This window comes from Pleurodeles waltl, chromosome 9 (genome assembly GCF_031143425.1).
Source record: "Pleurodeles waltl isolate 20211129_DDA chromosome 9, aPleWal1.hap1.20221129, whole genome shotgun sequence".
Taxonomy (NCBI): Eukaryota; Metazoa; Chordata; class Amphibia; order Caudata; family Salamandridae; genus Pleurodeles; species Pleurodeles waltl.
The window spans coordinates 334,702,883-334,724,288 of NC_090448.1; the positions used below are offsets into that span (position 1 = coordinate 334,702,883).

Below are 21,406 nucleotides of genomic sequence, written 5' to 3' on the forward strand. Positions count from 1 at the left end.
GCACCCCTGCAACTACGCCGGCTCAATTCTGAGCCGGCGTCCTCGTTGCAGGGGCATTTCTGCTGGGCCGGCGGGCGCTCTTTCGGAGAGCGCCCGCCGGCCCAGCGGAAATGTTTAAATGGCCGCCGCAGTCTTTTGACCGCGGTGCGGTCATTTCACGGCGGTACCTTGGCGGACGGCCTCCGCCGTCCGCCAAGGTTAAAATCACCCCCTATGTATGGTAAAATTTGGAGGAAACGGATATCATTCGTACATACAAGATAACCTCCAAAACAATTGATCAAGAAGATAAAAATAAAAAATAAAATAAATATATATATATATATGTGAGAAAATGTATCTGCACAAATCTGTTTTGTGAACACACTTTGGATAAATCTCCACGATTGTAACAGGGGTTAGCAACACACTGTGCCCTTTACAATCTGTCTCCACAACATCTCTTTCAGGAATGCTTTGCCAGAGACTCCTTAGTGCCGCCAGCATTACAGCACGGGATGATACTGGCAAAATACAATCATCGAGAAGCCTTTACTTGTATGTCTCTACAAGAGGTGAGATCATCATATTCCCACCGCCAAGCAGGCAATTAATAGGCAATCTAACCACATATAACCAAGTCAAAAATAGTGAGTTAGATTTGCATCCATTCTGCAAACTACAATTCTGCTTTGTCAAAGCAGCTTTTGTGGAACTAGACGAATTGGTGTTAACAGGAAGGACAAGCCATCCACTTTGTGCTATATGAACAATTCACTCTAACGTGATTGGAATCACCCACTTTAACTGACTCTTAGTTGACTTAAAAAAAAAACAAAACAAAAAAAAAAAAAAAACCTTTATTGGTATTTGTTAAACAGTACCAATTCAAAAAAGATTAAGAACTGGAAAATATTGATAATATTACATTAACATACAAGTTACTTACCTTCGGTAACAAAATATCTGGTTGAGACATATTCTAGCTGCAGATTCCGTACCTTAGAATTTTCCCCCAGGTGTCAGACTGGATCCGGAGATTTTTTTCTTTGAGCAATACCCTTGCGCGTCGGTAGGTGCCGTCGATCGACTCCACAGGCGTCGTGGTCACCGTGAAGACGTCGGGTGTAGTACATAGACGCCGCCCTGGCACAGGGACATCAGTTCCTTTTAATGACTTTCCATGCCAGAGCCGCTAAGAACACAGATTGGTGCGCCAGAGCTAAGGACCTGAAAGAGGGAATCCCTGTCCCTAGAAATCAGTTCGCAAGCAGGGAGGATGGGTGGGCGGTTGGGAATCTGCAACTAGAATATCTCTCTACCAGATATTTCATTACCGAAGGTAAGTAACTTGTACATCCTATAGAGACTTCTAGTTGTAGATTCCTTACCTTAGAATAGATACCCAAGCAATGCCATCCTCGGTGGTGGGCTGCGAACCAAGATCATACTAAAAAAGTCCTGAAGGACCGAACGACCAAAGTAGCCGTCTCGACAGGCCTGAGTATCCAGGCAGTAATGTTTAGCGAACGTGTGCAGGGAGGCCCAAGTAGCTGCCTGACAGATATCCAGGGCAGGAACTCTGCGTGTTAACGCAGTGCATGCAGCAGTTGCTCTGGAAAAATGAGCCCGCAAGCCTTCAGGAGGTTGCTTTTTAGCCAAAGCATATCACATTTTGATGCAAAGAAGCACCCATCGAGAGATGGTACACTTTTTCACCGCCTTCCCTTTCTTCGCACCCACATAGCCAACAAAGAGTTGATCATCCACCCGGAAATCTTTAGTACGATGGAGGTAGAAAGCCAACGCTCTTTTTGGGTCCAGACAGTGGAGTCTCTCCTCCTCATGGGAAGGATGTGGGGGTGCGTAGAAGGTAGGCAAAGTGATGGACTGGCCTATATGAAATGGTGTAACCACCTTAGGAAGGAAGCTCTAGTGCGTAACACCACTTTGTCAGGGTGTACAGACAAGTATGGAGGCTTTGAAGAAAGGGCCTGAAGCTCACTCACCCTGCGAGCAGAGGTGATGGCGATGAGAAAGACAGTTTTGAATGTGAGGAGCCGTAAGGGACAATTATCCATCGGCTCAAAGGGGGTACACATCAAGTAAGTAAGTACAAGATTAAGATCCCACTGAGGTATGATGAAGAGAGGAAATAAGTGGGTAAGCCCTTTTAAGAACCTACTCACAGTAGGAGATTTAAAGAGTGAGGGCTGTTCAGGAAGCCTAATAAAGGTGGCAATGGCAGACAAATACCCTTTAAGGGTGCCCAAGGCAGAGCCCTCCTGGGCTAAAGAAAGAATGAACAGAAGACCCTCTGAAAGAGGGGCAGAAAGGGGGTCAACAGATCTGATGGTACACCATGACACAAATTTATTCCAACGACAGGTGTATACAGTTTTAGTCTGGCTGCCAAGATAACATTACAGACTTTGGGTGGAAGGGCAAATGCCGTCAACTGTTGCCGCTCAATCTCCACGCATGAAGGTAGAGGTTGGACAGGTTCGGGTGGAGAACCGTCCCCTGCTGCTGCGACAGAAGATTGGCCCGAATAGGCAGTCTGAGTGGAGGATCGATGGACATGCTCAATAGCTCTGGATACCACACTCTTCGAGCCCAGTCCGGAGCCACCAAGTTAACTTGGGACCGGTCATACTTGATTTTCTTGAGAACTCTGGGCAGAAGAGGGATAGGTGGAACAGCATAAAGGAGGCTGGGGCTCCACTCAAGATGAAAAGCGTCTCCGAGCGAGTACTGCCTTGGAAACTCCAACACGCAAAATACCTGACATAGATCTGTTCGCATCCACAGAGAACGTGCTAACCAAGGCTCCCCCCTCTTGAGAAAGAGACCTTGAACCACCTCCGGATGGAGACGCCATTCGTGATCGACTGCGTCGGCGGCTGAGTTCGTCGGCTCTGGCATTGAGAGAGCCCGCCAGATGTTGAACCATCAGGGTAATGCCCTGATGTTTCAGCCGTGTCCAGATGCGTGGTGCCTCCTGACAAAGGGTCCAGGACCCTACCCCGCCTTGTTTGTTGGAGTACCACATGGCGGTAGTGTTGTCTGAACACCTGTACCACTTCCCTTTGAGAAAGGGAAGGAATGCTTTCAACGTCGGAGACCAGAGGCCTCTGATCTCCACCTCCCCCATGTGGCCGCCCTAACCCAGAAGGGATGCATCTGTCAATGTAGAGAGATCTGGGTGGGAAAGGGAGAGGGATCTGCTGTTGACCCAATCAGGATTCGAAAGCCACCACTGCAGGTCTTTTGCAGTCCCCTCCGAGGTCTGGACCAAGTCGGAGGGATTTCCCTGTTTCTGCACCCACTGGAATTTCAGGTCCCACTACAGAGCCCGCATATGCCATCTGGCATGTGTTACTAGCAGGATGCAGGAGGCCATGAGGTCCAGCAGCCTCAGAGTCAGTCTCACCGAAACCCAAGACCGAGGCTGAAAGTTCGGAATCATAGCCTGAATATCTTGGACTCGCTTTTCGTGAGGATAAGCCAGAAACTGCACTGTGTTCAGAACAGCTCTGATTAAAGGGAGCGTCTGAGAGGGAGTCAGGTGTGACTACGGCACGTTTATAGTGAACCCTAGCTCGTGCAGGAGGTTCGCCGTAGTCTGAAGGTGGGAGACAACTGTCAGGGCCGAAGGCGCCTTCAACAGCCAATCGTCTAGGTAGGGGAAGACTGAGACCCCTAACCTGCGCAGATGAGCTGCAACCACTGCCATCACTTTCACGAACACCCGAGGGGTGCTGGTAAGACCGAAGGGGAGCACGGTAAACTGAAAGTGCTCGTTACCTACCATGAACTGTAGGTAACGTCTGTGGGCAGGCAGGATGGGGATGTGGAAATAAGCGTCCTGCAAGTCCAAGGCTACCATCCAGTCTCCTGGGTCCAAGGCAGACAGAACCTGAGCCAGGGTGAGCATTCTGAACTTCTCCTTCTTGAGGAAGTAGTTTAGGTCCTGAAGATTTAGGATAGGACATAAGCCCTTGCCCTTCTTTGGTATCAGAAAGTAGCAGGAATAACAACCACAACCTACTTCTGGCACAGGGACCCTTTCTATAGCTCCCTTGGCCAAGAGAGTCGCGACTTCCTGGCGGAGAAGCACCAAATGATCCTCCAGAAGATGATGGAAGGAGGGTGGCATGTGTAGTGGTGCAGATTCGAAAGAGAGGGAGTAGCCCTTCCAAATGATCTGCAAAACCCACCCGTTGTGGTGATATATTCCCAGTGTGGCAGGTGATGGCAGATCCTGCCACCAACTGGGTGAGAGTGAGGGGACGGACTGGGAGGGTTTGGAGGCTGCAGCGGGGGCAGAGGCAGACCGGACAGACCTCTGGTTCCCTGTCCCACGGCCACGTGGGATTCCGAGTCCACGGCCACGCATAGGCTGTCCAGCGTGCATGGCACAGTGGCTGGGTAGAGGACGCGACAGGGCGCCCCTTCCATGTCCATAAAATGGACGAAAAGCAGACTGTGGTGGGTGTGTAGCCCGGGAATCCTTGAATCTCTCCAAGGCAGAGTCCGCTTTGTCTCCGAAGAGACAAGTGCCAAAGGGCATGTCCATGAGTGACTGTTTGACATCCCCCGAGAAGCCAGAAGTGCGTAACCAGGCGTGGCGCCGTAAGGCCACTGTCGTCACAACCGATCTACCCAACGAGTCGGTCGTATCCAGCCCACAACAGATAGTGAACTTTGCTGCGTCTCGCCCATCTTTCACTGCTTAGGAGACAATAGCACAGGCCTCCTCCTGTGTCGCCGGCAGGACTTGCGCAACCGTATCCCACAGTGAGTGGGAATAATGGCCCAAGACATGCGGTGTTCACAGACCGCAGTGCGAGGCTGGAGGAAGAAAACAACTTCTTACCAAATTGTTCCAGCCTTTTGGGTTCCCTATCCGGGGGTGCAGAAGGGAACGCGCCAGAAGAAGAGGAAGCCTGGATTACAAGACTCTCAGGCGTAGGATGTTGGGACAGGAACTTTGGGTCGTTCAGCACGGGCCGATGGCGGCGAGCGATAGTCCTGTTCACAGGAGCCCCTGTGTTGGGTTTGGACCATGTACCCAAAAGGACATCAGTGAGGGCCTCATTGAATGGGAGAAGGGGTTCTGAAGTAGAAGCCCCAGGCTGAAGCACCCCCGTCAGGAGATTAGACCCGACTTCCACAGTAGGTAGCTCAAGACCAAGGACCTCAGCCACCCTACTAACCACCATACTATAAGTAGCTCCCTCTTCCGTAGCCACGGTAGGAGGAGACAGCATGCCAGCGTCAGGAGAAGTATCCAGACCACTGGCTTCACCCAAGTCCTGTGCCTAGTCCATAGTAGGGTCATCCTGGTATTCATAAGGGTCCAGGGACCCCTTCAATTCCTCCCCGTATTCATACCCATAGGAAAATGGGTCTGAATCCGACCTTGGGCGAATAGGGCCCACTGAAGCCGATGGCGGCGTCGGCTGACGCCGCTCCGACTTAGTCGTCGGGGATAAGAATTCGGTTGAAATCGATAGTGGGCACTACCGATGTCGGCAGCATCTATAATCGACCCGGTGCTGGGGAGGGTCTCGATGTTGTGACCGGCGCCGGTGCGGATCCACGCAAGGTCCCAGAGGTGACCTCGGTGGCCGGGGCCGAAGCTGTCGGCGCGGAACCTGAAGGCCCCTCAGCCGAACCCCTTGGGCCCAAAGGCGCAGTATCGGGGTTGGCCAGGCCAAAGATGAGGCGCATGGCCTCATAAAACTCTTTAAGTTGGGCGGGGGTTGCTCTGGCAAAGCGCAGAGTCGACCCAGACGCAGGCTCAGAGGACGGAGGCCTAGTGCGTGGACGATCGTCCCGCATCGTGTCGGCCGAGCAACGGGTTGAAGTCGGAGAGCAGTGGGACTTCTTCGACTTCTTCTTCTTCTTACCTTGACCCGAGGACTTCGAAGAAGACGAGTGGTGATGACTCCGTGACCGATCTAGAGACCTTCCCCTCAAACGAGACTGGGACCTACACAGAGTCGAGTGCCGGGCCGCCATTAGCTTTAGGGACCGCTCCCTCAAAGATTTTGGGTGCATGGCCCGACACTCGGAGCACGACTTCGGGTCGTGGTAGCGCTCGAGGCACCACAAACGCGATGAGGATCCGTCACCGACATGGTTCAATGGCAGTCCTCACAAGGCTTGAACCCGGTCTTCGGGGACATCTCGACGCACCAAAGTCGTACCAAAAACTTTGACAAAACTGTCGAATTCGGCCAAAAAATTGGCCTAGGGTAGCTCTCTATGGATCAGCGCGTGGCACGGAAAGAAAAAACTGACGTCACTGAACGAGGGCGGCGTCTATGTGCTACTCCCGACGTCATCACGGCGACCACAACGCCTATGGAGTCGACAGACGCCACCTACCGACGTGCAAGGGTATTGCTCGAAGAAAAAATCTCCAGATCCAGTCTGACGCCTGGGGGAAAATTCAAAGGTAAGGGATCTGCAACTAGAAGTCTATCAGATAAGAAATTTATAACTTTTCAATCAAATTACTTAACAGGTTAATAGCGTAAAAATCCAGGGTAAAGTACTTAAATTATTTAAATTGGTTCCCTAGGCAACAAAGAGTGTTTAGTTATTGTCAAGGTCACTGGAATTATCTAGCTAAGGAGGACCCAATTATGCGGCAAGGTTGATTAAATTACGGGTCTTGAAAAGGCTAATCATGTGGCATAATATGGCCCATTCTGTGATAGTATTACTTCATTATTTTGTCTTTTTTTTTTATTTATTTATTTTTTTACACCTGATAGTGTTTGAGAAGAGTTCACCCTTAATAGTATGTGTTTAATACCCAAATACAACAATTACCAACTGAAAGATGACCTATCAACCTTTGCAAAAAACCTTCTAGTGCGTAGGAACCTGAGTCGCCATTTTTTTTCCGTAACTTTCGGTCTGAGCTAGAAACAATTATTTTTGTTAAAATCTGCAAATGATGGATTATGTGGCAAATGCGGCAAATCCATAATTGTGCGAAAAACGCTGCACCCACAGAATAGCATCATTCCAATAACCCCGGTTATAGGGCTATACGTTGAATAACTAATTCTTATCCAGATCTATTAGCACAGGAAGGATATGGGAGGAACAGTGCAACAAATGAAACCATGTCAGCGGTGGCTACAACTAGTGAGGAAGGTGGTCTGAAGGTAATCAAACCTATCAGAGAATGGATTACACGATAGGGATGTGAGAGATGGCACTGTGCATGTATCTGGCAGTTCATATTACCCGCGTCAGCGCCAAGGGCGTCTTTGTTGTCTTCTTGCCATGATCATTTTCTTTCCCCCCCCCCCACTTTTTAAAGGCAGCCCGTCGAATAATGACAGTTTCTGATCCAAATCTCTCACAATCCAGTCTCCAGGCAAATGTTTGGTATAGCTACCAGTCTAAATACTGTCTGGGGAAATTTACATTTTTAAGAACAACCAATTCAAACTGTGTGAAAGAAATTCATCATGTTATAAAACGGAAAACTGAAGTTACAGTTGTGTCAGCCAAGCTGACTCATAGCTGCCACCTCCCCCTATCACTCTTCACTTTTACATCCATTCTTCACTTCTTCATGCAGATCCCCTACTTTGGACCCATCCACTCATCTCCCTTCGTTTACTCTTTCTCCCATCCACCCTCCCAATATCAGAAAATCTGGTTTGCCATTTTTCACAAAACTAAACAAAATATGCTCCCTAAATAATGACTATCCCAAAATATGGAGATTTGTTTTTTACCCATTTAAAATCCAAATAAAAATATCTACCTAATCTATCCCAAGACACTCAATGAAAGTCATAACCCATCTGTCCTTTCAACCAAGAAAAGCTTCATTTAAACCCTTCTGGCTAGCTGTGTTACGTTTCTGTATTGGATGTTATTCCAAAATGACAAATTCATGGCATTACAAAAGGTATTATTTAGATACCTCACATCCAAATACTCTTCGGAATATGAATATAAGATTGAAACAGTTTATCCGACAATCTAGGACTACACCTGACAAGTATATTGGGGAGACTCTACGAGAATCTGACTTGGATTGTCTCACACCTACATACTTTTTGGTATGCCTTTGCAATAATATTTTTTTACCCTATTGTACTAAGGGTTAGATGTAAAAAGACATTTAACAGCTGCAAAGCCTTCGATTCACAAACTCACACAATTTGTGACTGCTAAATGGCTCTTTTAAACATACTAAACTCATTCTGCAGTATGATAAGTGTCGGACCTGGCTCTCTCTGTAGGGCCTCCACCAAATGTTTCACCCCTCCTCATTTCTGAACCTGTTTTTGTTGGCTTTCAGGACTCTGTGCACTTTACACTGCTAACCAGTGCTAAAGTGTTTGTACTCTCTCATGGTAAAACTGGCTTGCTTACACCCAAATGGCACATTTAATTTATTTTTAGGTCCCTTGTATAGTGGAACTTTGTAGGAAGTTGGCTCTGTATATACTATTTCAAAGTAAGAAATAGTGTGCACAGAGTCCAAGGGTTCCCCTTAGAGGTAAGAAAGTGGCAAAAAGAAAATTCAAATGCTCTATTTTGTGGTAGTGTGGTCGAGCAGTAGGCTTATCAGAGGGTAGTGTTAAGCATTTGTTGAACACACACAGGCAATAAATGAGGAACACACACTCAAAGACTTACTCCAGGCCAATAGGTTTTTATATAGAAACCTATTTTTTCTTAGTTTATTTTAAGAACCACAGGTTCAAGATTTACAAGTAATACTTCAAATGAAAGGTATTTCACTCAGGTATTCTAGGAACTTTGAATAATCACAATAGCATGTACAGTTTTGACAAAAATGGCAATAAGCTATTTTAAAAGTGGACACAGTGCAAAAATCAACAGTTCCTGGGGGAGGTAAGTAATTGTTACGTTCACAGGTAAGTAAAACACTTACAGGGTTCAAAGTTGGGTTCAAGGTAGCCCACCGTTGGGGGTTCAAGGCAACCCCAAAGTTACCACAACAGCAGCTCAGGGCCGGTCAGGTGCAGAGGTCAAAGGGGTGCCCAAAACACATAGGCTTCAATGGAGAACAGGGGTGCCCCGGTTCCAGTCTGCCAGCAGGTAAGTACCGGCGTCCTCGGAGGGCAGACCAGGGGGGTTTTGTAGGGAACTAGCGGGGGGAGGGGGGGAACAAGCAGGAACAGAAACTACACCCTCAGTGGCACAGGGGTGGCCGGGTGCGGAGTGAAAACAGGTGTCTGGTTTTGTATTGAAAGCAATGGGGAGACCCGGGGGTCTCTTCAACGATGCAGGCAGGCACAAGGGGGGGCTCCTCGGGGTAGCCACCACCTGGGCTAGGCAGAGGGTCGCTCCTGCACTGGAGTTCGGTTTCTTCCGGTCCTGGGGGCTGCGGGTGCAGTGTTGGTTCCAGGTGTCAGGTCCCTTGTTACAGGCAGTCGCGGTCAGGGGGAGCCTCTGGATTTCCTCTGCAGGCGTCGCTGTGGGGGCTCAGGGGGTCAACTCTGGCTACTCACGGGCTCGCAGTCGCCGGGGAGTCCTCCCCATAGTGCTGGTTTTCCGCAGGTCGAGCCGGGGGCGTCGGGTGCAGAGTAGAAAGTCTCACTTGAAGTCCTTGAAATTGCTTCTTTGTTGCAAAAAAGTTGCAGGTGGTTGAACAGAGCCGCTGTTCACAGGGGTTTCTTGGTCCTTGGGTGCAGGGCAGTCCTCTGAGGCTTCAGAGGTTGATGGTCCCTGTTGGATGCGTCGCTGTTGCAGTTTTCTTCGAAGTTGGGAGACAGGTCGGTAGGGCTGGGGCCAAAGCAGTTGTCGTCTCCGTCTTCACTGCAGGGCTTCAGGTCAGCAGTCCTTCTTTAGGTTGCAGGAATCTAGTTTCCTAGGTTCTAGGGGGCCCTAAATACTGAATTTAGGGGTGTGTTTAGGTCTGGGAGGGCAGTAGCCAATGGCTACTGTCCTTGAGGGTGCCTACACCCTCTTTGTGCCTCCTCCCTGTGGGGAGGGGGGCACATCCCTAATCCTATTGGGGGAATCCTCCATCCACAAGATGGAGGATTTTAAGAGTCACCTCAGAACACCTTAGGGGCTGTCCTGACTGGGGAGTGACTCCTTGTTTTTCTCATTATCTCCTACAGCCTTGCCGCCAAAAGTGGGGGCAGTGGCTGGAGGGGCAGGCATCTCCACTAGCTGGGATGCCCTGGGGCGCTGTAACAAAAAGGTGTGACCCTGTGAGAAGCACCTCCACCCAGTACAGGCTTTATTCCTGGCCACAGAGTGACAAAGGCACTCTCCCCATGTGACCAGCAACATGTCTGGTGTGTGGCAGGCTGGCAAAAACTAGTCAGCCCACACTGGAAGTCGGGTATGTTTTCAGGGGGCATCTCTAAGATGCCCTCTGGGTGTATTTTACAATAAATTGTGCACTGGCATCAGTGTGCATTTATTGTGCTGAGAAGTTTGATACCAAACTTCCCCGTTTTCAGAGTAGCCATTATGGTGCTGTGGAGTTTGTGTTTGACAGACTCCCAGACCATATACTCTTATGGCTAACCTGCACTTACAATGTTTAAGGTTTTGCTTAGACACTGTAGGGGCATAGTGCTCATGCACATATGCCCTCACCTGTGGTATAGTGCACCCTGCCTTAGAGGGGTGACTTACCTATGCCACAGGCAGTGTGAGGTTGGCATGGCACTCTGAGGGGAGTGCCATGTCGACTTAGTCGTTTTCTCCCCCACCAGCACACACAAGCTGTGAAGCAGTGTGCATTGCTGAGTGAGGGGGCCCCCAGGATGGCATAAGACATGCTGCAGCCCTTAGAGACCTTCCCTGGCATCAGGGCCCTTGGTACCCGGGGTACCAGTTACAAGGGACTTACCAGAGTGCCAGGGTTGTGCCAATTGTGGAGACAAAGGTACAGTTTAGGGAACGAACACTGGTGCTGGGGCCTGGTTAGCAGGGTCCCATCACACTTTCAAATCATAACTTAGCATCAGCAAAGGCAAAAAGTCAGGGGGTAACCATGCCAAGGAGGCATTTCCTTACAAACTTCATGTGTCCAAGGCCTGTAAATTAGATGCTACTAATGGGCTTGTAGCAAGTATTGAGCCACTTACCTAAGTAGCCCCTTTTAAACATGTCTCAGATCTGCCCTTGCAACATGAGTGTGCGGTTTTAAACTGCCATTTTGACCTGGCAAAATAAACCTTCTGACCGATCTAAATCTTCCTTGTTAGAACATATAAGTCACCCCCAGGGTAGGCCATAGACAGTTTGTAGGGGATGCTTGGACAGAATATCGGAAACAGAAATATTGTGGGCAAAAACATGCCAAGAATATTGAGGACCAAAATATTGTGAAGGTAAGTTTCTAGAGGGAAGCAATGTTTTACCATATGTAACTCCACATATATGTACCTTAACAATATATCTATCTATATAGATAGATAGATAGATATAGATAGATAGATAGATAGATAGATAGATAGATAGATAGATAGATAGATATATTCCAACTGCACCTGCTGTTCTTCCAGGGCTGGCCTTCCGGAGCTGGTGCACCATTAAGGGTGCAGGGCCCATATGTGAATATCTCAAAGTAAATAGTAGACAGGCGGCACTCCCAACAGTTGCTGAATAATGACGAAATGTATTTGAATCTTCAAAAACATTCCACAAGGCTTGTCAAGCTTGCCGATGCGTTTCGACCATTACGGTCTTTGACAACAGCCAAAGTCATTGTGAAAATCTCTCCTCTCCTTAACCTTTATAACCTAGTGCATCAACATAAAACAAATACTATGAAAAGTTCATGGGATCCAATCAAATTTCAAAACACGAATAGCTACCAATGTTACTTCCCCATATGATAATTCACCAATATGCCTACAATATTATATTTGCATTGTGTGCAAACACACAGGCCCATTAATAATCAAAATTCATATCATCAAGCAATTATTAATCCATTACAGTACTTAACACAAAATTATGCATCATGCTCCTGTGAGTCTGATTTAAGGGCCAAGAGAATTACATAACACTTATCCCCAATTATTTACTACGTCTAATTATCATATATTTCAAGCAAATTTTGATGGATGTCAGCCAATGTTAACAAAAAGTTCCTCATCCTTATTGAGACCCCAGGGGTGACGACTATTAAGGCGAATGATGTATTCGGATTCTAATTTACTGTAAGTGGATCAGTGTTTTTAGATTGACAGTAGTAAACAAATCCTTTTCTATTTGTTAGCATAACATTGTCTAGTAGTAGGTTTACGTGCCGGTTTAAGCACTTCCACACATTCTAATGGAAGTTTTAGGTATCCAAATTCTATGACTTCAGAAGCCAAATCGCTATATTGAGAGCACTGGGGTTTGGGTGTCTGATTTGACCTTTGCTTAGTGTTAATAAATCGGGTCTGTTTGGTAGTTTGGAATGAGGTACTACTGATAGGTCTAGGAGTGCGGTGTACCAATGTTGATGTGCCCATGTTGGGGCTATGAGAATCATGGTAAGAGATGTCTGACGTAGTTTGTTGACCAGAAGGGGAAGGAGTGGGAGAGGGGGAAAAGCATACACAAATATCCCTCACCAATTGATCCATAGAGCATTGCCCGTGGATAGGGGATGTGGGTGTCTGGATGCAAAGTTTTGGCATTTTGCGTTTTCACTTGTTGCAATTAAGTCTATTTCTGGTGTTCCTCACTTGTGAAAGTACTTTTGAAATACCTGAAAGTGAATCTCCCATTCGTGTCTCTGTTGGTGGTTCCTGCTTAGGAGATCCGCCAGCTGATTGTGTATTCCTGGAATGTGTTCTGTTAACAGATGAATGTAATTGTAAATTGCCCATTTTCATATTGTCTGGGGTAGAAGGGACAGTTGAGATGAATGTGTCCCACCTTGTTTTTTCAGGTAATACACGGTCGTCATGTTGTCTGTTTTTATCAGAACAGTCTTGTGTTTGAGAAGGGGTCGAAATGCTTTTAGGGCAAGGAACACAGCTAATAATCCTTAACAGTTTATGTGAAATTCTTTCTGTTTGGAATCCCATTCCCCTTGAATAGTTAGGTTGTCTAGATGAGTTCCCCAACCTATCATTGATGCATCTGTTATTGTGGTCTGAGGCACAAGGTCTTGAAATGACCACCCCTTCATTAAATTGCTGAGATTTCACCATTGAAGGGACGTGTGCATTTGGTGGTCCATCAACACTAGATCTTGCAATTGACGTTGTGCCTGAGACCACTGTTGTGAGAGGCATTGTTGTAAAGGCCTCATGTTGAGTCTTGCATGTGGTACTATCGCTATGCAAGATGCCATCATTCCTAGAATCTTCATCATAAATCTTACAGTGTATTGTTGATTTGGCTGGATGTGTGGTATGAGATTTTGGAAAGCTTGTACCCTTTATGTATGTGGACATCCTTTATGTATTTGGACATGCTAGGGCTTTTTGAGTATTTAGAATAGCACCTAGGTAAGGTTGTACTTGTGCTGGTTGAAGGTAAGATTTCTGGTAATTTAGAGTGAACCGTAGTGCATGCAGGGTTTCTATTACGTACTGAGTGTGTTGTTGACATTGTGTAAAATTGCTCGATTTTATTAGCCAATCGTCTAGATATGGAAGGACATGAATGTGTTGCCTTCTTAAGTAGGCTGCCACTACTGCTAGACATTTTGTGAACACTCTTGGGGCTGTTATGCCGAATGGCAGAACCTTGAACTGGTAATGTTTTCTTGCTATGACAAACCTGAGGTATTTTCTGTGAGCTGGATGGATGGGTATATGGAAATACGCATCTTTGAGTTCTAAAGTAGTCATGTAGTCTTGTTTCTGTAGTAATGGAATGACGTCCTGCAGAGTTACCACGTGAAAGTGTTCTGACAGGATATATAGATTGAGAGGCCTGAGGTCTAGGATAGGCCTTAGAGTGCCATCTTTTTTGGGAGTGAGGACGTATAGTGAGTATACTTCTGTTCCTTGTTGAGAATGTGGGACCAATTCTATTGCTTGTTGTAGCAGTAGTGATTGTACCTCCTGCTGTAATAGAAAGTTGTGTTCTGGGGACAATTTGTGGTAACGTGGTGGAATGTTTGGAGGGATGGAGATAAATTCTAGGCAATAGCCATTGTGGATAATTGATAACACCCACCTGTCTGTGGTGATATTTTGCCAATGAGAGTGGGATTGCTGTAGTCCTCCCCCCACAGGAGATGTGTGGGGTGGAAGGGTGGCAAATAAGTCACTGTTTGGACGGTGTAGTGGCTTGTTTTGAGGTTTGGAACTTGCCTCTGTTTCTAAAATATTGGACTCAATAGGACCTTCTAAATCCCCCCTCTGATATTGTTGCTGCTGTTGTCCTTGCTTTGCATGTGAGGTAGAAGCTTCAGAGGATTGTGGTTTGAATCCTCCCCTAAATTGTGGCCTGCGAAAGGAGCCTCTATAGGGTGATGTGTATAATGCTCCAATTACTTTGGCAGTGTGAGTCCTTTCTCAGCTTTTCTATGGTCTTACGACCTCAGGCCCAAATAAGTGTTTCTTGTCAAAAGGCATGTTAAGTACAGCTTGTTGAATTTCTGGTTTAAAATCAGAACAGCGTAGCCATGCGTGCCTTCTTATAGTAAAGGCAGTGTTAACACTTCTGACTGCTGTATCCGCAGCATCGAGGGGAGACCTTATCTGATTATTGCTTATAGCCTGTCCCTCTTCTACTATCTGCTGTGCCGTCTTTTGATGTTCCTTTGGGAGGTGCTGTAGGAGTTCTTGCATCTCATCCCAGTGGGCTCTATCGCATCTGGCAAAAAGTGCTTGCGAATTTGCAATTCGCCATTGGTTGGCTGCTTGTGTGGCCACTCTCTTGCTGGCAGCATCAAATTTCCTGCTCTCCTTACCAGGTGGAGGAGCACCCCCTGGGGATTGGCTATTAGCCCTTTTTCTAGCAATGATGTATTCTGGGTCTGTAGGAGCAGGTTTGGACTTTGTCAATACGCGGAGTAATTACTCTAGCTTTGACTGGCTCACTAAAAATTTGGTCTGCATGTTTGACCATAGCAGGCAACATGGGAAGGCATGGAAATCTACAGTGAGTGGAGGACAGAGTGTTGAACAAGAAATCCTCCTCTACGGGCTCATTATGCATAAGCACCCCATGATAAGCTGATGCCCCGGAAACAACCTGCGTATATGCAGTAGTGTCCTCTGGTAGAGAAGGCTTGGAGGAGTATAAGTCCGGATCATTATCTGGAATAGGATCCAGGTTGTAAATTCCAAGGATCCACTGTATCCCCCTGAGAGTACTGTCAGTGCGTTGGTGAAGGCAACAGTGGTGGACTAGTAGGTGGAGGATTAAAAAAAAAGCTGTGGTGAATGAGGAGAAGTAGGAGCAGGTACTGGCTTCTCCTTTTGCTTGTACATTTTTGCTGGTGGTTGAACTGTGTGTAATTCTTCCTGAAAAGCCAGCTTTCTTTTAGTTTTCAAAAGAGGTGCAGTAACAATTCTGCCAGTCTCTGTGTATATGGATTCTGGATGGTCTCTCATCCATAACCTCCAGTATAGGCTGAATCTCAGTGTCCTCATCAGAAGGTCTATAAGATTCCTGCATTGACTTCAAACTTTGTTTCAGGCTGCTCGAAAGTCCTTGTTCCTCTGTATAAGAAGCTTTCTTGGGTTCCGAAGTATGGATCTTTTTCGGTCCTGAAAATTAAGTCTGTTGTTTTGGCTCTGAAGCAGGGCTTCAAAGCCTCGACTCCGAGGAGTGAGGACACTTACTGGAGTCCGGGGCAGAACTCTACCGATTTACTCGACTCCAAAGTCAACGGAGGAGTGGCCTTTTTCAGAGCTGAAACTGAAGGTGGGTTGCTGATAGTCTTTTTTCAGGTCGGACCATGGCCTTCTGGCAGTGGTGTACCAAGGCCTTTGGATGTTTTTTGTATATGGGCGTAGGGGCAGACGTACTCATGTGCTGGCCAGCAGTGATAGGCCTAACTTCTTCCGATTCTTGCTCGGAGTCAGTGTCTTGGATGGAGACCGCTGTCTGCGCCTGTTCTTCTTCCAGGACGTCGAGATGTTCTGTAATTTTCAACGCCATCTCTAACCTTCTGGCTCTCCGATCACGCAGGGTCTTCTTTGATCAAAACGATCAACAGGCCTCACAATCCTCTTCTCTGTGGTCTGTAGAAAGACACAAATTACAAACCATGTGTTGGTCTGTAAAGGGAAACTCTGCGTGTCACAGAGGGCAGAATCAAAATGGAGTTTGATCCATCTGGCTTCCACGCGGTAGGCCCAAACAAGCCCGAGTCGGGCACACGCACCCAGCAGGGTGAAGTCTACATTCCGACGGTACTATTGGTTCGAGGCTAGATGGAACGCAATCGAAACAATACAGACGGTTAAATTCTTTTTCTAAGGTTTCAGATTCAAAATCTCGGGGCGAGAGGAAACACGTACGACCCGAGAGCGGAAAGAAAATAATCTAACAATGGAGGTGATGCCCATGCGCACTGTAACCGAGAGGAGGAGTCACTAGATCCCGTGACTCCGAAAATACTTATATATATGTATGTATATATATATATATGTATGTATATATATATATAAAATGAAAATCTTCTCAAGGTAAGTAGATGTAGAGCTAAGAATAGTAAATGCATACTTACCTATTTGCCCTCACCTTCTCAATATTTTCGCCCTCGATATTTCTAACAACAATATTATGTCCACACAATATTTCTGCTTCCAATATTCTGTCAGTGATCCACCACAGGGCAGGATGAAGTGAATTTAAAAAGCTGGAGAGGTGTTTTTAAGTTTTACATGTCTTAGTAGTGAAAAACTCAAATTTGTTTTCCAATACTGTGAAACCTACTGTTCTAACAGGATAACATTAAATTAAGTTAATACAATTAAAAAGTGATAACTTTTGTTTGGGAGCAGGTAGGAATGTCCTGTTTGGTCTCTAAGGAATCGTAATGGAAAATGTCAAGAGGTAAAGTCGGATTTTAAGTCACAACTCTGAAAGTGCCACTATTAGGAAGTTAATCTTTTTGTCCTAACCGTTTGGGACCTGCAGCCTATATCCTGGGCCACATGTCTAGGTGTAGTTGGCAGTTGGCCGTTGTGTATCCCTCCCAGACAGTATCACAAATGAGGGCCGGGGTGCTGGCAGGATAAGCCAACCTGACTATAATGTAAGGGAGGATCTGTCACCCGTCACACTTGCACCTCAAAGACACTGCCTCAGCTCGCCCACCAAGAGCTTAACATTAGCCTATTGTGTCTGCAGACACGACTGGGACCAGAACAGGGAGGCAGAAAATTCAAAACACCTCTGTGGGGGAAAGCTCCTGAAGTTTCTCCCATTTCAAAACTCGCACCAGGTATAAAATGGGACCCTAAGATCACTTCTGTAACTGTGGAAAACTAAGGAGGACTGCTCTGCTGCCCTCCTGCTGGACGGACTGCCTTGCTGCAAAAAGGCTGCTCTGCTGCTTGAGGAAGAAGGTCTGGACCTGTTCCTTGAAACCAGAACCAACAGAGTGACTTCAAGGGCTAGATGATTGGCCTCCTGTGCTGAGTTACACCGACCTACCCTGCATCCCCCCAGCTGCCCAGGTTCGAATGGACCTGCCTGTGCCCTGCTGCTGGCCTCTGTTGGAGTGAATCCTGATCCAAGAGGTACATCCCAGGTCCTAGACCCTTGGCTGGCCTCAGAGTGCATTCCTCCTGGCCCAACAGTGGGTTTCCTTAGAACGGACGCAGCACAATACAGCTCAACCCAGGCCACCAATCGCAGCACTTTAAAGCCCTGAATCAGCAGCCTCATCCGAACCAATGCAGCGTGATGCAACTTGACACAGGACCTCACATTACAGTTTATCATGAAAACTGACGCAGGACCTCATACTGCAGCATTTGCACACTGCAGAGCCGCAAGACCTGCATGGGAACCAACGCAGTGCGACTCAACACTTCAAATCAAAGACATAAAGTACAACGCTCAGTGGGGCTAACCTAGTCCCTATATCAGACACACACTTCATCGCGGGCAGCCTGAACTTGTGACTTTGTCCTGGTTAAGCTCATCCAGAAAACCACAGTTGATGCTTTGTGCTTTTAGGCGCTACACTTAACTTAAACTTTAAAACTGTGAATCTCTGGTTCTACTGATTGGATTTTTGTTTTGGTGTGAAATATATATTTTTTAAATTTCACTCTATTTTTCTAAATTGATGTGAGATTTTTCTTGTGTAATGTTTTCACTTCACTACTGCTTAAGTGCTGCATAAATACTTTACACATTGCCTCTAAATTAAGTCTGTTTATTTTTTGTGCCGAACTACCAGAGGGTTAAGCACAGTTTAATTTAGTGACTTTTGTTGTTCACTCCAACCACAACTGTGGCTGTTGCATAAGAAGGGCTCACATCCCCCCCAACCAACAACCCAATTTCTCACATTACATGTTTACCGAACTGCACAATGGATTTAGAAATGCATCCCGAATTACTATTTTGAAGGGTCGATCAGGGCACTCCTTTCAAATTGCGATTTAAAATGGTACGTATCAATGGTTTGCAACTGCAGTTTCGGTCGCAAACCATTGATCGGTTTCATACTCCTCAAGGGAGGTGGTAACCCATTTGTGGATAAAAAAAGGTATGCTTGGGAGTGAGAAAAAGGGTGCATTAAAAAGGATGTACTTTAATTGAATGCCACTGTCCCTGTGATGGCATCCCATCGTGTGAGTCACAATTTTTGACATACCTGATTAATAATGATGAAGCAGGTTGAACTACAACCATGTCTGAAAGGTGATTTTGTGAACTAACCAATTAGTTTATAGGTTGGGTCACAAAATCAGAATCAATTCTACAAAAGGTTGGTGTGCAATTTGTAACCACTTATTGTGAATCGATTCTTTATATATCGGACCCTCCATTGTTGCAGAAAAACCCTCGGCTTGCATTTCCTTCTTTCACTATTGACAGCACCTACTCACAGCATGATGGCAAAATACTGTCTAAGTTAACATAAGTGCAGGACTTATGTTACTTCAGAGCTATCTATATTGCCAACATATTTGGTGTAATGGGACTATTCAATTCCATGGACTGAAGTGAGATTTATGTTCATTATAACGGTTATCTAACCAAAATAGTGCTTTCACCCTGAAAGGGAATTATAAATAAAGTGAAGGTTGTTTACAGCGAAGTAAGTTCAGTTTGGCCTGGAAGGAGTCCACCTGTCTGACTCCTGCTCAGCCTTCATCTCTGAGGAACAAAAAGATCTAGGAGTTGCCAACAGAAACCTAAACATCTGATGTTTGCATATTTAGCTTGGTGCAGGGTAGATACAGGATGCAAAAATGCTAGCTTAGAATTCCAATTGTAAAGTTCATTATATGTATTTTCTTTACTGAATTTGAGATTTTTCCAAATATTTCTTTATTGGTGTTTAGTATATAATGCTATCATTCACAGAGTATATACTTCCATTCATTTTAGTTACAAATGTTGTCTGGCACAATAACACTGTTTTCATGACTAAACCTATTAACAATTCAATTGCATTATTTCCTCTGAAGCAGTAGATATTGGTCTGTATAAGACTGCGTAACTGATACAATCTCCAGGACAAAAAACTAATTTAATCACCATTGCCTGGCTCCCGCTGTGTTTTTTCCTTATAACAACTAGTTAGACACGAATGTTATTACTACACTCATGTCCTGTAATCAATGCTTGGCAGCTGCGCTAGCGAAAGGGACCATCAGGCACCCCCTCTAGAAGATCCATCAGATCAGTCACTGTTATCTGTATAGATCAAAGTTTATGCGGCAATGTTTTGGGTTCAGTGAAGGATGCAAGTATTTCTCCCCACTTATCTGCTATGGGTTTTCTATGTAGTCCTCCCTCATCTTCTTCTGCCAGACTACTCCTTCTGCCACCATCCGTAATTCAACAACTGCACCCACCTGCTGTGTTTTTACTTGCTCCGTACTCTTATGTAACTGTAAACTGTAACTGTAAAGTCATTTTCCAATAACTCGGTTGAGCATGGCATTGGAGATGAATGTAGAGTCCCTGTCTGAGAAGGAATAGCCTGATACCCTTGACTTCCCAACTTGAGAGGTTGTTGTTTGCTTCCTGCACATGCAGATTCAATTCAAATACCTTCATTGTGTCAAACCTGTGGAAGATGGGAAAGAATCCTAAGCTTAAGCTGACTAGGTGACAGCATAACACTGCGTTATGCTAAAGAAATGGATGCAAAAGTCAGTTATTCAACTCTAAATGTCCACAGGAAGGTTTCCACTAAAACTGCCATTACCCGTTTTTGATCATATATATATATAATAATAATACATGGGGTTCAGTAATTCCTAAAATAAAATCCACATCTCTAATTTCATTATAATCAGCAACTTCTGTTGCAGCCAATCTCCTATTAACATATATGGCATAAAGTTTCCCCTGCCATACATTATAAGGCTATTGCAAGTCACTGAGGAGATCCATGACTATATAGACAAAATGAGGCCGAAGGCAGAGTACCTTTTTAGGTCAAAGCATACTAGACAGCGCAGCTGATGATTTCTTGGGAACATTCGGAAAGCTTCCCTGGGAATGCATCTACCCATTGTCTACCATTGGCTTTGTGGTTTATAAGTCACATTTGTGTGGTTTATATTTGTTGGCTTTGTTTTAGGCTGTCCATCTTGAGTTCATCCCTTACGTGGCCCATACCATATTTACTATATCCTTTCGCCAGTGTCCAATTGTTGTAAACATACCTTTAAATCTTGTTCTTCTGTTGTCACGTTGGGTGTGCATTCAAGGACAGAAGTCAAATATCAGCTTCTGTCTTCCAAGAGAGCCTGGTGTTTGCCTTTCTTTCTCAGACTTCAAAGAGAGATGATTTATGTGACAATCATTCTGACTATTGGGGGTGTGCTGGAGGTGCTGTTATTCTTTCTAGCACACAAAAAAAATGTAAATGTCTGTAAATTAACTGTTCTGATATTTAAAAATATATTAGATTTAGGAAAGCACAACTTGAATCAATACACTAGATGACATTTCCACACATTATTGTTTGTGAGCTGTATGCTTTTAGCAGTAAAGTACAAGATACTTACCTTCGGTAATGATATATCTGGTACAGACATTCTAGTTGCAGATTCCTTACCTTTGAATTTCCCCAGGTGTCAGTCTGGATTCAGAGATTTTTCTTCGAGCAGTACCTCTGCGCACCGTCAGATGGCGTCGGTCGACGCCACAGGCATTGTTGGCGTTATGGTCAATGTGATGACTTTGCGGTCGTAAATAGGCACCACTCCGGTACGCTGACGTCAGTTTTTCACAACTTTCCATGCCAGTAGCACAAGGCCATGAGGAACACAGAGAAAGTTGCGCCAAA

At 45.8% G+C, this 21,406-nt stretch overlaps 1 protein-coding gene across 6 annotated transcripts in view; it reads right to left on the reverse strand.

The window, feature by feature from the left end:
• IP6K1 (inositol hexakisphosphate kinase 1) overlaps nt 1-21,406 on the reverse strand; it is a 186,096-nt gene that overhangs the window by 45,463 nt on the left and 119,227 nt on the right. For 2 of the 6 annotated variants that reach the window (XM_069206871.1, XM_069206874.1), the window contains one exon: nt 20,781-20,961. The exons of 2 other annotated variants lie outside the window; for them this stretch is intronic. The gene's annotated coding sequence lies outside the window, so the exon portion shown is untranslated. Of the gene's footprint in view, nt 1-11,501; nt 11,754-20,780; nt 20,962-21,406 lie in introns of all 6 variants that reach the window. 2 more of the 6 variants (XM_069206873.1, XM_069206875.1) reach the window with 2 other exon arrangements.